This window comes from Perca fluviatilis, chromosome 8 (genome assembly GCF_010015445.1).
Source record: "Perca fluviatilis chromosome 8, GENO_Pfluv_1.0, whole genome shotgun sequence".
NCBI classification, from domain to species: Eukaryota; Metazoa; Chordata; class Actinopteri; order Perciformes; family Percidae; genus Perca; species Perca fluviatilis.
The window spans coordinates 17155834-17172163 of record NC_053119.1 but is presented as its reverse complement, the minus strand read 5'-3'; the positions used below and the strand labels follow the sequence as shown (position 1 = coordinate 17172163).

The window sequence follows — 16330 nt, the reverse complement described above, 5'->3', positions numbered from 1 at the left end:
CATGTATTAATTTGAGTAAGGTTACAGTCTTCTCATCAAATTACACAAACCAATCCGTCTGCCACCATTTGTCGTTTCTCCAGTGTAGCGGAATCTTTTGTATGATTTTTAAGTCACATGCTTCACGTATGTCATGGTTTATTTGCTAAGTTAGTTTAAATTATCCATTATCACATTTTCCTTTTATCAATTAGTGATGTTATAAGAGCCAGGTAAGTCTATAGCCACGACGTTCCACTTCCGGGATTGCTCAGATGCCGCAGGAAATTCCGCCGGATGCATGTCTTTTCGCCAATGTCCGTTTTACTTCTGCTTTCTTTGTGTTGGAATTTTAAACTCCGGCTGATTTTTGAGGACTATGGTTAACTGCTCCTCAGATCTCTGCAGGGTAAATTAAGACAGCTAGTCAGACTATCTGTCGAATCTGAGTTTTCTTTCGCATGACTAAAACAACTTTTGAACGTAGACGTTCTACCAAAACAAGTTCCTCTTGAGGCTATTTTGCAGCGGCTCCATGCAGAGCCACCCAAGACAATTGTGATTGGTTTAAAGAAATGGCAATAAACCAGAGCAAGTTTTTCTTCCATCACGGAATGATGTGTATACTAGCCAGACCCTCCTCTGCAGCATGGAGGAGGGTCTGGCAAAGCGATACTAGAGCCAGGTTAACTTCCGAGAGCCTCTGCACCAGACTCTCGTTCAGTGCATACCCCCTGAGCCAAAGGACGAGTTGTTCGTGAGCACACCGTTGTGCTGTAGGTGAACTAAAAGAGTCGTTCATGAGCTTGTTTTCTAGTAGCGGGTATACGACACACCAGGTTACTTAAAAGAACCGGTCTTCTTATTACTATTATCAATACACCAAAAATAAAGCGAGTAGAGGTAGAGCGTGCGCCCCATTTACTGTAGGCTGAGTCCTTAGCAGCGGCCCGGTTCCAGCATTTCCCAGCCGAGAGCCATTAGAAAATGAGCGTTAGTGTGTTAATTATGGGATACTTTTCAACATAAAACTTTAAAAGCCGTGTGGAAGAATTGTACAGGAATGATACTTTTAGGCTCCTGCTGTTCCACCCCCCTTGCATTTTGGTGAGTTGAAGTTACTGTAGAACAACAATTTTATGCTCACAGCCTATACTACACCCATACTGTTTCAAGAGACAGTTCATAGCTGGACAAAGAGACATCATTAGTACTGTTGCGGTTTCAAAACAGCCAGAAGGATCATAAATAAAATTACCTAATCTATTATGATTACAATGTTTATTTTTTCTTAACTTCATCAGCCATCTAAACAAATTGCTCTGTGCTTTCACATTGAGGCAGCTACATTGGTCTTATGCGTTTTGAATGAGGGTAAAACCTTGTTCTTGTAGCCTGCAGTCAGACATGCATTGTCTCTGGCATTATAAGCATCTTTTTTATTTGTGCATTATAATGGAATTTAAACATCTATCAATTTATGATAAATGATCATCAGTTGAATAAATTACTGAAATTAGAGGAAAATATATATTTTTTTCTTTTTTTCCTTTTTTTTCATTTTCATTTTGGACATCACAAGAGCCAACAGTTTAACGTGTATGATTTAGTTAATTTAGTTAAATGCAGGACATATTTCAAAAAGACCTCCAAAGATGATCGAAGTGTCAACATGAATATTTCAGAGTTGTAAATTGTTAGCAAGTTAACAGCTCTCAGATTACCAAGACATACCACTCCTCTAAGTGGCACCGCACACAACCTGCCGCAACTTTTCTGATACTTTTGTCGCTTTATTGTCTGACAGACCTAAATGTGAACACACTGGTTGTGTGCCATGTCCCTAAAGTGAATGTAAAATCCTTTAGTCCGTCAGTATTGTGAGTCTTCTTTGGGATATGGATGAAGCCATTTTGTGAGCATAGTTCTTTTAAAATGAAGTGTATATAAAGTAATAACATGCAGGAGGGTCTCCTTTCTGCACCATGAATGAGTCGCTCCTGCCGTGGGGAGTTGGTGACATGATTGTGATTGGACGAGACACAGAGAATCCAGATCAAAGCAATCTCTAGTGTTTTGGCCCCCAGCGCAGAGCCGAGCAGGCCCACACACACACACACACACACACACACACACACACACACACACACACACACACACACACACACACACACACACACACACACACACACACACACACACACACACACACACACACACACACACACACACAATACTGTATACAGACAAGTATGTACACATTGGGCACACAGCATTGCACAAACACTGAAACACATGCATCCTCTCTACCTTTTCACTCTCACACATGTACATTCACACTTAGTGTCACACATTAATGCACTTTGCCTCGCAAACTCAGTCTCTATCTCTCCTGACACATTCACACATGTACAGCCGACCCTCTAATGCACTCAGTGGCTGTAGAGTGTTGATTTGGATGAGTAAGCTGCAAGAGCTGAAGGACACTACCGTGTCTGTGCAGAGGACAAGACAGTTAACCTTTTAAAATTTAAATTTTAGAATGACTTTTTATGCAGTAAAAGAAATATCAGAAATGAATATGAAATTTTAGTCTTTAGGCCTTTTTTTCTTTTACATTTTTGCATGTGTTATTTATAGTACAACATTTAGTCATTCAGATATATTTCCATCTACAGTATATAAATATGTACACACCAAAGTGTATCTCTTTTTTGTAACAATGATATATTAAATCCAAAGCCCCATGTCAGTGCTTCCTGGTTTAAATATATATATATATATATATATATATATATATATATATATAAATTTCATGGGCTGGTAACTTCCCCATGTTACACTTAATACAATTTATCAACTGGTCTTTTGTTTTGGCCCCAAGAGCTAGATTTAGTTGTTCAGCCTTAAGCTACAATATGCATTACAATATTTGTCTTGAGACAGAATGTAATGTACTGTATGTTGTTAGTTCTGCCCTCCTTCCCCTTAGTTGGTCACATTCCCTTTATAGCATTTGTGACTAGTCTTAAAGGAAACGCTTTGATATTATTTTTCTCATTGTCATCATTGTCAACATACACCAATAATAAAGTGCACGGCTGTTTTTGGGAAATAATGGAGCCTTTTGTAAAGCCAAGCTCATTATTGTAACACATTCAGTAGGAACTAATGAGCTTGGGGCTGATAGTCACAGACAGGGTAGGGAAGTCGAAAAGTATCGAGAGACTGACTGACACACTATTGGCTTTGTTCTTTTCAGGCGATATGTTGACACTAAGAAAAATATAGAAGATCGCCACAGCTTTTAATAAACTGTATACGGTAGATAAAAAATAGTATCATTCCTTATACTGAGGAAAGCAGCATAACACAAAGGATGACATTCATCTTGTGTTTACCAAGCTTTCTCCACTACCTGTTTAGTTTCCCACCAGCGTGGTTCTCTGACTTCCAATGTGTTTGATAGACACAATGAAGCTCACTGCTGCTTGTACCCATCACAAAAAACAAACCCTCCCCAAAATGTCCCAATCATTGAAATACCAGTATCTGGAGTGGCTTTTCTTGGAGTGTGTCAACTCATGTCTTATTTGAATGACATACTGTACAATTAATCAATACACAATTTGATAACTCATTAAATATTTTGATCCTTTGAATTAAAACTACCTGAAATTTACAGGTTACAGTCTTTACAAATAAAAAAAAAGTTGTTTTGTTATGTACAATTTGTACACTTCTTTTGATTAAAATATAATTGTTAAACCAATAATAAAATTGTTGCTTCTTGCAGTTTTACGTCTACAGGTGCTTCTCATGTTGTTGCCTCTGAGATGTCTAACTGAAGAGCTGAGGTGAATCTGAGATGATGGTGAGGAAATGCGCTGCCTGTGGCACGCAATAGCAGCACACATTCACCACGCTGCAGTTTAGAATATAAAAACAATTATTTTACAAATATATTTAGCATGGTGGGTAATGATCTCACCGTGTCAAGCTGCCATGGTACATAAACCCGGCATCACAGTTTAACACTCAGGTTATAAGTAACATCATCAGATGTAAGTGTGCCCTGGTGTGCATGTAAACAGTCTTTGTCTCGCCCGCACACACACTGTCACTGTGTCACATTTGTTGTAAATACACTCATGCAAACTCAAGTTTTTTTGTGAGCACACACACAGAGGCATGCACACAAAAACAGAAACACTCATCCACTGATTGGCTGTAGAGTGTGGGTCTGGCTGCTGTAAGGGTGGGGTAAAACCTGGAGCTGAATGGGAGGATGTAGTGCCTTCTATGTGACCTTGCTGGTGACATCAGAGCGTAGTCTATGCTGTGTGCAGGCAGAGACAGACTGCTTCAGACGGACACACACACATAAACACTGCACTGAAAAAGGAGCAGAGTGTGGTTACAATACTGAGTCTTATTTCATACTTTCCAGTGGTAACAGTTAAATTGACATTTTCTGTTCCCGCCATTCCATAAATGGAAGCCTCCGTTTAATTGCTTTCATATGGTTAATCCAAATTAAGCATGCCCACAAAATAAGATATTCCATTTCATTTGGATAGCTGGTGATTCCAACAAATCTTTCTTTTCCTTCTCCGTGTGCTTTCAATACCACGGCACTTCTGAATGAATAACTTCAAACCCTGGAAAAGACCCAATTTTTGGCAAAACTGTTTGTACAAGACAATCCTCTATATTTGCCATGGCGTGAATGCTGAATACAGCAGTATTGAAGTGTTACAGTGGCTTAGAGAAAGTACATTTCAGTTGGAAAAAGTTGCTTAATTGAACCAGATACCCTATTGTGTAACATTCACATTCCGTCTCTTAAACCAAAAGAGCAGAAACGAATGTGTGAAACAGCCGAAAGAATGACAGAATTATCTTCATGTCGGAATTCTTGCGACTCTTTATGCCTGCATATTTATCTCAGCAGTGGTCCGTTACATTTCCTCCTTCATAATCAGTGGTGAAGAGGGAATTACAGCTGCGTTCATTAAAATCAAACAATTTCTTTATTCTTGCTCTACTGCTGTGCGCTTTGTTTGAGGGATTTAAAAAAAAGTATAGATACTCCAGAAAAAAAGTGTATAAATGTTCTGGAGAAGTACTGTAACTGTGTACTTTAATCCCATTCAGTTATTTTTAACTTATTTCATAACAGTCAGGCTTGCTAGGCTGCTCTGGGTGGGACATTGTTTAAGTGTCTCTGCAGTGTCTCATTTTGATCATTTTGCCGCACAGTTAATGTCACTTAAGTAAACTGAATGCTGGAAAAACTGAGCCAGATGTTGGAGTAACTGAAGACAAGACCGACTACAGTTCACAGATATTTAGAGTGCCTGTCTTTGGTTCCAAGCTCTAAACTATCAGTATTAGTTCTGCTTTCAGCTCTGTCTTTACTCTTACAGACAAAAAATGGGGGGCCTTTTTTCTCCTCACAACAGGACCTGTACTGTCACACAGGGAGTGCTACCACTACTCAAAAAGGGACAGGGCCTTTGAGTCGGAAAGTACTCCTTCCATCCCCTCTTTTTCTCCCAGCGACACAATGGATTCCCATAGGCTTCCATTGATTCATGTGCTAGTGTTGAACAGATATCCTCTTCTTCAGTGTACTGTGTAAGTCTGTATTGCCTTTTAACCTGTCTACTGAAAGATTTCCCTGGTTTGGAGTCCTAGGCATACTCACCGATATAATAGAAAGGCAACCCTTATATTCTACACAAAACTGTTTCATTCTAACCATAAAATCATCCCTGTTAGCACAAACATTCAGCCAGTATTTACACCACTGCAGGCGTGTAGCGTCGAATGAGAACAGGGTAGCAGGGCTAGAGAGGTTTTCTCCTCTTATAATGAGAACAATAAGAGACATAGGATGTATCTTTACTAAACAACCTTGGATTGTTAAATTGTTGAGACATCCTACCGTCCCACTGTAAAAGGGATTTTGTGCAGACAGGTCGAAGAGAACGCCGACGAGCCAGTCTCTGGGTGACTCAGTTTGCAAGTTCAAGTCAGGACACACTCCGACAGCTGGCTCTACGGGAGCTCTTGTGCAATTATCAACAGCAACAGCAGGAAAGTAAAGAAGGGGCCAAACTTTATGTCATCCAATGGGAGAGCACCACAGCCAAACCAGTCAAATTTATGATGAAGTGTACTTGAAAAGACCATCTCAATTGAGCAAAAATCAGCTGCAGTTGAATTATGTTTGAGGGATTATTCGAAATCCCCAAAATGAATTACACATGTGACGGGGTATTTTGATGAAAAGTCTCTGCGGTATCTTGATATTTGCAAACAGTTACACTAGGGAGGCACCGATTCATCGGGAGATACAGATGTTCGATGAATAGTCTCAGTGTCGACTGCCATTGGCCTATCGGCAAACAAAATGACATTAACCGATGGCTGTGGCCGATGTTTATCTGTTGGGTTGTATCAATATTGTGTTGGCTAAATGTTATGTTGGTTATTTGTGGTTGGACATGGACAGCAGTAGTATTCTGCTGCTACTGCAGCTGCTGATTAGAAGAAGCAGCCACTGGCTGGACACAGCTCTGGCATGACATAAGAGGACAACAGGTGCCGTGCACATGTGTGGTTTGTTTACAAATAAATGTGAAAGAAAATGTTGGCTGTGTGGTATTAGTATTAGCATGTCCTGGAGAAAGATCAGTGATGTTGTATTCTCTATTGAAATCACAAGAGGTGGGGTGGCCTCTAGCTCACCCAGTAAGAGCGTTCACCCCATGTTGGCTGAGTCCTGCAGCGGCGCAGGGTTCGAATCTGACCTGCTGCCCTTTGCTGTGTGTCATCCCCCATCTTTCCCCCCTGTCATGTCTATACACTTTCAAAATAAAGGGAAAAAGCCCCCAAAAGAATTAAAAAAAAATCACAAGAGGTGAAAGATAGGCTATGTAAGCACTGAAGGCTAGAAAGTCTTTTTTATTTAAAAAAAAAAAAAAATTATTTGAAAGGTTATATTAGAGTGTTTTTCATAATTCTGCATGGTTGAATTTGTGCTCATTTAAAGATAGTGTAATGGAATGCTGAATGACTGAAAAACAGATCAGTTTTATTTTTTATTAAATACAGATTTGTTTGTTTTCCTCGCACAACAGGGGGAATAAATTGAAACAACAAAAACATCGGTATCGGCCAAATTGTTATTTTAAACATTGGTACCAGTATTGGCTTAGAATTTCACAATCGGTGCATCCCTAAGTTCTGCCTTTAAAACCGATAAGTGTAATTGCCTTACATTAACTCATCGTAGATCAAGAAAATGCAGCACAAACTTTGGAGGGCTCTTATCTAGTGGGGCTGCGTAGTAGAGTAACAGCAGCTGAAAGCCATCTGCTGTGGAGGAAGAACTGGCTGCCTTAACAAGTAGGCAAACTGTCAGAGAGGATTAATGCTCTACCTTAAACCTGAGTTAATAATAAATGGGCTGTTTACTTGTTCAAGGGGGAGGCCATAGATAATAGCACTCAAAACCCCTCCTCTTACTGCCAAAAAAATAAATTCTGGTTAAGTGGGGACCTGCCTGCATTGTGGCCTCCAGTTCCCCAATCATTATGAACAAAACAAGAGTTTTACTCTCACTTACTAATGGAAGAGGTCAGATTGTATGCATGTGTACGTCACATTTTGAAGAACCTTTGGGATATTCTGTTCAGTGTCAGTAATTCTCCGGGCTGGACAGGGCCTTCTCAAAGTATAAAGTTCATGGAGAGAACATTTTTTAAAATTTTTGTCCTTTTTTATTTATTTTTTTACTATAGCAAACATATGCAATTTGATCGTGATGGATTCATTACACCTGACCACCAGCACTGCACCCTGCACTGTGAAACCCACAATAAAAGGGCTTCAAAAGAATGCTGAAGGCGCCTTCAAAACTGGCAACGTGCATCACCTTCTTAGCTGCTGATGCATGCAAGAAAATGTGGGAAAGAAACCCCTGAGAAGGAGTCAAAGAAATGTCTTCTTCTCTCCTTCGCTCCTAGAGGGCTGTATTAGCCCACGGTGGGGATTTAACTAATGAGCCTAGCTGCTCTCCACTGAGGGCATCCCAAGACAGCCTTTCTCCTACAATTGGTTCCAAAGGGTTTAAATGCGCTGGTCGTTGCAAAGCTCCACTCTGTCCAGGAGATTATAAGGTAATAAAATAGATGGAGGAGATGTAGTAGAGGGGTAACTTTTCACATTATTTGCAGTTATGATGATTGCTGAGCATACACAGACATGCGGGTAAGTCAATACATTTGATACCTGGACAATTTTGCACCTGCATATCTGAAAACAAACTGATCACAAAAAAATAACTTCATCTCTGAAGTACTGTATGCTTTATATTAAGCAAGATGGAAATCTTGAGAAAGTGAAGTTAATATTCACTTATGTTAAAAAGAAGTGTGATTTTAATGGTTGGACATGAAGATTTACTCTTCATGTCCAAAGTCCTTTACTACCTTGTCTAATTACTTCTTGGATCTACCGCTGCTGAACACCAATGGCACATATTGTATAGCCAGTGCTTAATTTCCAGGCCACTAGAATGTGACTGTACTAAGGTGAAATAAAATCTTTCAGCTTCACTCTAGAACCATTAATTTAAGTATGTCTAGTAAATTTCTGATAATATGTGCATTGTGGATAATTTTGAGGATCATTCCAGTACTATTAAAGCTGCAATCATAGATTTGTTTGTTTGGCCACTTGGAGGCAGCAGGCCAAGCTGTAAGCATAAAGGAGGGGGGGGGGGGTCAATAGAATAAAATACAAATACAACGGATACAATTATCAATAAATAAAAGACATAGGCTACCCAAAAGCTAGTCTGAACAAGTGAGTCTTCACTTGTCCCTTAAAACAGAACAGACAACTGCACAAGTTATGAATGGAGTTATTTTGTGTGAGAGTAAAATGCCTGAAAAGTGTGATACCATTTGTCTGCCATTGTAAACATGAAAATACACTGCTGCGCTGCACCTCATCTCTGTTCTGAGTGGCACTGGTGCACTCTGCTTGCTGGTGGTGACCAACACAGATGGGTTATACTTTGAAAATCTGAACAGAAGCTCTCAGAATATATTTTACAAACTTGGGTTTGGGTGCAAGCAGCAATGATATGATGCCAAATTATACCCCTAAGGTCCTGTAATTGTATAATAACACTAAGCATTCTACACGTGATTCCTGAGATTAAATGGAAGATATTTTTTTCACCAAAGCATCCATCTTGACAAAGACCCATTCATCAGAAGGATCTATTTCAATCTTGTTTCCAATGTGCAAACAAAACCTGCCATAATCCTGACTATGGCTCGTGTGTGTAAGGATTGGATTCTCTTGACTGTTCCTGCAACATGAACAGCTGACAAAGAGCTTATCACAGCGGATTAACTACTGCTTTTCAAGGTGTTTTTCCACATCAAAACTGTAATTTTTGGCAGTCGACCAAAGAGCATGGGTGTGGCAGCAAATCTCTTTCTATTTCAAAATCCCCCTTGTGATGGTCGAGCCCAACTTGACAAGTTGTCTAACAGCAAGCAAGGTAAGCACTTACATTGAGTATGGAGTAGATGAAAACTGACACTCACCCTGATTACTCTGTGTATACAAAGCCAGTGAATGTATAACCCTGAAGAATCAGAAAGGAAGTGCACTGATCGTAAGGACAGATGTGAATTCATCTTCAACATTATCCATTAATCACAGCTGACTTTATCCAAGCTGAACTAAAACGTGGGTGTGTCCCTGAGCAAAGATGTCTATTCAATAGTTACTGCTTTGTTTTCATGACAACCAATAACAAATAAACCTTGAACAATGACTCATTCTTCGCAGGCTCGAAGCTTGAGTTACTCAACCTCGTGGCTGAGGTGATAGCACAAAAAAAAAAAAAAGTGTTTAGGCTGTCTTCTCAACAAACTAGAAACATGGGAACATAATCCCTTTTCTCAAGACTGGTATCCTTTTCCCGACAAAGCCAGCAAAGGAGTATCTCCTCACTTTCCTCCGCTCCTCTTTCTCCTATTAGGCATGCAAGGGACACTCATTTGCAACACTGAAACGACGCCGTTCATAGCACCCTCAACTGCTAATTCTCAGAGGTCTATGTGGCGGTAAAAAAAAAAAAAAAAGCACCCCCGCAGGGGGGGGGGGGGGGGGGACCTTCTTCCCCCCCGCCTCATTTTTTTTTTTTTTTTTTGTGGGGCGTTTTTTTGGGGCACCGGCCCCCCCGCGGGGGGGGGGGTTTGTTTTACCCCCTTTGTTGGATTATTTGCATTATATTCAGCTAATTTACACACCATAGCGGGATCTGCAAAATGAGAGTTGGCCGGGGACAGTATATCAGATTAAATGATACATAACATGTCACTTGAGTCGTTTACAATCCAAAGATTGATGACCAAACAGAGTACATTCAGCCTAATTGCAGATGCTTATAGGTGTGCCTTCCATCTGCAGCAGATACAGTGATGCTATATGGAGGATGCTCATTGTGAGCGGACCATTGTTCTACTGCTAATCCTGGCTCAGCTTCTCAACCAACCAGCACTGGAGGCTTAAATGCAGCAGCCCTTTAAATTCTCCACTTTGTGCTGCCGTTGTTGTGCTCTTCTCGTAAATAATACCAACAGACTCAAGTAACAGGCCTGCTATTGAATATGAAGCATGTCTGTTAAAATCCATTGTGACTTGCAAATTAAGTTTTATTTTTCCTCCTTCCTTTGGACTGGCTCTTGTTGTCTGCCAGGAGATGTGCAGTGGCAGAGATATGACTCTGGTGTCGAAGAGCACATCAAAGACGGGGCCTATGAGAGGTCTGCTTTACCTTTGAACATAGAATAGGATTGGAGGCTGCGCCAGCTCTCTGCAGGCAAGGCTCAGGCTGATCAGAGGCTGCCCAGCGCAGCAAATGCAGCAGCAGTGGGCACAAACACTCGTACTATAGTCAGTTTCAAAGGAGCCCTCTACCCAACACTGATAGCCTACACACAGAGTGAACGCAAGCTTTGCCACTGAGGGAAACGGAGACTGCATGCCAAAGCAGAGCTAAGGCGGCGTCATATGGAACAAAGTTACTGATTCAACAGTCTCTCCCATAGTTCCTCCTAAATACTGCATTTCCCACTACACCAAGCGAGCATGAGGAGAAAAGATAAGTGCATACTTGAACACCGTCTCTGAGAGGGAGCTTTAGAGTGTCCACAACATTATTCAGAAAAACAAATCACACACACACACCTTTTATGTCTGCACCGGCCAATGGGAATCGGATAGCAGAGATAAATTCAGCTTGCTCCTCTGACCTGTTCCCAGGGATTGATTCAATTAAAATTAGCTTTATGTTTTTTTTTTGCCACTCTTTCCTTCCACTTCTCCTGCACAAAATAGTAATTACATGAAACATAGTTCACAGTCTCTCAGTTAATTGTTCAGCAGTAGAGCATTTCACAGAGCCGCAGCTGAAGCCTGGGAGATGAAAACAGGATGGAGATGGGGGGGGATGTGAGGAGTTCGGGTAAGGGGGAGGAGGCACTAATGCTTTTCCACTGTCACTGGACTGTAAAACGCAGATGGGACCCCCATCATGTGCTGCTTGCTCAGCAGAGACACATCCACCTTTAGAACTATTAAAAAGTTCACATCTATTCTTAATTATTATTATTCATGCCAACAACTTATATTAGTTAGCTGCCTTACACAAGAGAGATATCGCTGGCACTGAAATTATATTTAACTGCAAGTAGTAGTAGAGTAAATGCTACTAAGCTCATTCCTCCTCCTAAAACTCTGATTTTAGTTTCAGTAACGTAATAGAGTCCCTAATCATAGCGGATACTCTTGTCACTTGTGAGCAACGTGATTGTTTTAAAATCATTTGGCAAATTATCTCGCAAAAATGTGCGTGGGCAGAAAAGTGTTTATGAGCACAAACGATTATCAGGTTAAGCAGAAGAAAGCCATGAGCTGGCGGTTTGCTTGCTTTGTAATCTCTACCCCCATATCTTTGTAACAAATTTAGTGTGGACTCCACAGCTTACAAAAAAAGGACCGTACTCTGGCAGTAGCCTGCCAATTAAACAGATAATTATGCAAATGTAGCCTTTACTTAGTCAGCGAGTGGGCAGCAGCAGCAGCCAGCGCTTTCTACAGGGCAAAGGCTACAACTGCACTCACACAGGAGAGTCTATAGTCGAGCAACATACTCATGACCTAGCATCCCTTTCATTTACACACACACTTGCACACACACTTCACCTTTAATTATCAGAAACAGGAAGCTTACAAGCCAAAGTCAATGACCACAGGGAGAAAAAGAGACACCGCTGCTGACTGTGCATGAATAACATTTGAATGCTACAATACTGTAACTGTGTAGTGAATCAGTAAAGGCTGTTTTTCAGAACTGATAAGGCACTTTTTTTCTCTAATATGTATTATTATTTGTGTCAGTTTGTCAACAGCAAACCACTGTAAACAAAGCTGAATTGTAAAGTGACAAAAGTGCCAATGCAGTTTTAGTATGAAAGCAGCCTCATTAGTATTGGATGTATCGCCGTTTTAAGACGCCTGCCAGATTGAGCGGTTCTGGAAGCGTACCGAGCCATTCAAGATGCACACCACAACAAAATGCTAATGGGAGACACAAAGCACTGTGCTGACAGGATTTTGATACGGGGATTGTTAACAGTCAGAGAGAGAGAGAGAGAGAGAGAGAGAGAGAGAGAGAGAGAGAGAGAGAGAGAGAGAGAGAGAGAGAGAGAAGGCTGGATGCCTGAGTGCTCTAATCCCACCTGCCTCTCTATACACTGGGAGAGACGGAAGCAGACCCCAGGAAGTTCAATATCAGCATCTGCTTGACCAAATCTCAGCCCCCTCTATGAGAAGCAGTGTCTCTGTGGCAAGGTGAAGCAGCATGGCTCAAGGAGTGCAGGGTTAGGCCAGACTCTCCAGGCAGACCTCACAGCACTTCGCTGAAACATTCATGAGGTTGCCAGCATGGAGGCACAGAGACAGAGGCCAGCGTCTGATCCATGGGCAGAGCCCCCTGCCTGAACTGGACCCCCAGCTGCTAATTCCGCGGGGTGAGTGTGACAAGCCCTCTCACATAGCCCATCAGCCACCAGCTGCGGGGCTCTGTTGGGACTCTGGTGGGCTCTGCAGGTACTGGCCACTAACCAGGTCCCTCCTGGGAGTGGTCTGGTAGCCACGCTGAGGTGCTCTTTAAACTAAAAGGACTCACACTCCAGAGGCGGAGGTTGGGGCTTTCCTTTGCTACGCATGTGTTTGTTCCTTGGTGACTAACAGAGGGCTGCTTGTGCCTGCGGAAAAGACACGGTGAAGCTGACATGTTTAGATTGGAGAGCAGTCAGGCCTGTCTACTTAGTCGCAGTGAAGCGACAAGGGCCTGCTATAGAACTAATACTGACAGAGGAAAAAGGAAATAGACTGCAAATACCAGGATGTTTTCATACTGTAGCTAGGTGCTCATGGATACTGTTAGAACACCAGAAAGGTCAAACACTTACAGTAACCTGGCAGTAAAGCTAACTGTTCCTGAACTCAAAACCAAACATTCCTACCCAGCTCTGAGAGCCTCTACTATTGATTCTTTTGAACATTTTTCCCCCACAAAAAACATCTCCATCAGTGTCATAACTGGTGATCGCTTGTTACACAATTTGTGGGATGCCAAATCATTTCCTCTAGTTTCCACAGTTTACCTGACCTTGGTGAATAGACGTGCCAGACGTGTCAATTACAGTAACATGAGTCATTTCTGCCTCCACACCAACAGCCAACTCTGAATGTCTACCACTAAAGACTGTAGCTCAGCTTTGCCTTCTTTTCTTCCTTATTACAATCATTCTATTTAAAGTGGAAGTGCCACAAAGCAGCAAGCAGTAAAGGCATGCATGGACTCTGTAGAAACATAGTACACTATGTAGAAAATGCATCTAAATAAAAAGTAGAGGAAGCGGCATTGCTGCAGCTGTGAAGTGATTTTTACCAATGGTTTGGCATTAGCTTGAAAGAGAAAATGAAGAGAAAAAACAATTGATAGATTTACTTCATCATGAAAATAATCGTTATTATCGTTATCAATCGCTACAGACCAACTAAAACAAATTGTTCTTACAATTAAATCTAAATTCTTTCAAATAAAAAACATACTTTGATAAAAAGAAAATTTTTGTAGAAATTCTGGAGTGTTTAACCAAGAGATTTTGAACTCAAATGATTTCATGTGCTGTATACATAGTACACAATACATTCAGTAGACATGTGCAGTTCAGTAACAACCTCAGAGCAGAGGTGCCCAACAGAGCAAAGCACACACTGAAGTATAAAAATCACAGCGTCTCCCTTACCTTGCCACCACAACACTGCATGACAATCACAGCATTACAGACATAAAGTTGGGCTGTGTTAATTTGAGCACTACATATCCACAGGCAATCTGCAGAAAGACACCAATTACACAGAGTTTTAAAGTATCTAATTGAGGCCCTTCAGTCTGAATATGTTATTGCCAGTTCTGATTCAAGGATGAAGACAACATGCTTGGCTGAAGCCTGCTGCTTACTCTTCAAGGGATATGTGGTGTTAATAGGATGGATGCTCAGCCTTTGGTTCAGCGTCCTCCTACTGAACCAGCACGCCACAGGGTGATAATCCTTATTTTGTTGCGCTGGCTTATTACAATGCTAGCAGTAAATTTTGCATTTAACCACAGGCCCTAGCTGCTTGATGTGAGAGCAACCCTCTGGAGGGAGTGTCAAGTCTACAGCATATCACGGAATGGCCTATTATGCTGTTAAGAAAACTTTTTAAGTTCATAAATTATGCTTGAAAAAAAAAATAAGCATTACGATTGAGGAAAACTGCCTAGAAAATGTTCTATTTTCCGACATGAATAATCATCTTCATCCCGCATTCTGATGTTGTATTAAACTTAAAATAATAACTTTTGGGTGTCAATGCAAACCTTTTAAGACGGACAGGACTTAAAAGGACACTAGGCTGTGATGGATGTGAATGACTTCTAGGACTTGAATCAAAACTAATCTAAATTTGAGTGCTGATGAACTTGGTTGGCCTTTAATTTCACTTCCACTGCACCACCAATGCAAAGCTTTGTCCACAGACTCGGGTATGGGTCAGACTGATTTCCATGACTCTAACTCCAAAAACAGCCACCAGACTCTCATTAGGAACCCTATGTTGGAGAACATGAATAATGCAGCACACTTCGAACACTAGCCAACGTCTGTACATTCACCAGTGTGTTTGATCTTGTCAAGTTTAGCTCACATTTCTTCATTTATTCTGTGGCGTTTAACTAAGCAAGTTCCCCGAATGCACACAAGGGTGTCGCAGGCAGTCCCTGGTATTTGAAGGGTATAAATATGGGAACGTTTGAAGATTAACCCAAAAGACTAATGCCGCTGTAACACTTGCAACGGGTAGATCAGCTAATGAGAAGCCAGCCCTGGTCTTTGGCATCATAAACATTTTACCAAATGTATTCCAAAGCCCCCTGGAAAAGCATCTTGAGAGTTCTTCCCCTTATGCACTGTACTTCATCTCATTACTAGAAGGAGTCAAAAACATCGGCAGGAACTTTGAAGCTCTGAGCTCTTCTGCGAGCCAGAAGGCACAGAGGTGAGAGTGGGCATATTAAAAAAATACAAAAACAAAAACTCAAAATAGTCCCTCCAGTCCACCCACTGAGGTGTTAAAAAAATACAAAATGAACTGCAAGTACTATACACCCAACAAGTGTTACAAAAGTAAACTTTTAAATGAGATTACTCAGTGTGGTTTGAGAGTGTATACAAAGGATCACACATATTTTAGCAAACTATTTATCATGTTTTAGTTTCACAATGACAGCTAACTGGATCTAAAGAAAATAATTGAAACTTAAATTTACAAAAGTTGTTTGCTTTTATTTTTTATATACCTGTTCCCTGCATGTTAAGCCATGCAAAATGCCAGAGCATAATTAAGGACACACAACCCTGTTGTTGAAAATGTGGAATGATCGTCATGAAATAGTCCAATAGTTCGTTCCAAACAATTTGTTGTGAACTGTTAATATTAAACTATATGAATCAAGATGTAACATTTAAGCCCATCATCTCAGGGAAAGTCCAAGCCATGAATACCAAGCCAGCATGTTACAAGCCCGCTGATTTGAAAAGACTTGAGCAAAAAAGGGGAAAATAGGCATGTCAAGCTTAGCTTTATTGAAGGTCAGAGTAGCCTACTTGCAGTGTTGGCAATCTTCCCCTTAAGTCATTTA

At 41.0% G+C, this 16330-nt stretch overlaps 1 protein-coding gene across 1 annotated transcript in view; it reads right to left on the bottom strand.

Moving 5' to 3' along the window:
- The window catches only part of roraa (RAR-related orphan receptor A, paralog a), a 185567-nt gene that overhangs the window by 142388 nt on the left and 26849 nt on the right, over positions 1-16330 (bottom strand). The window lies entirely within an intron of this gene.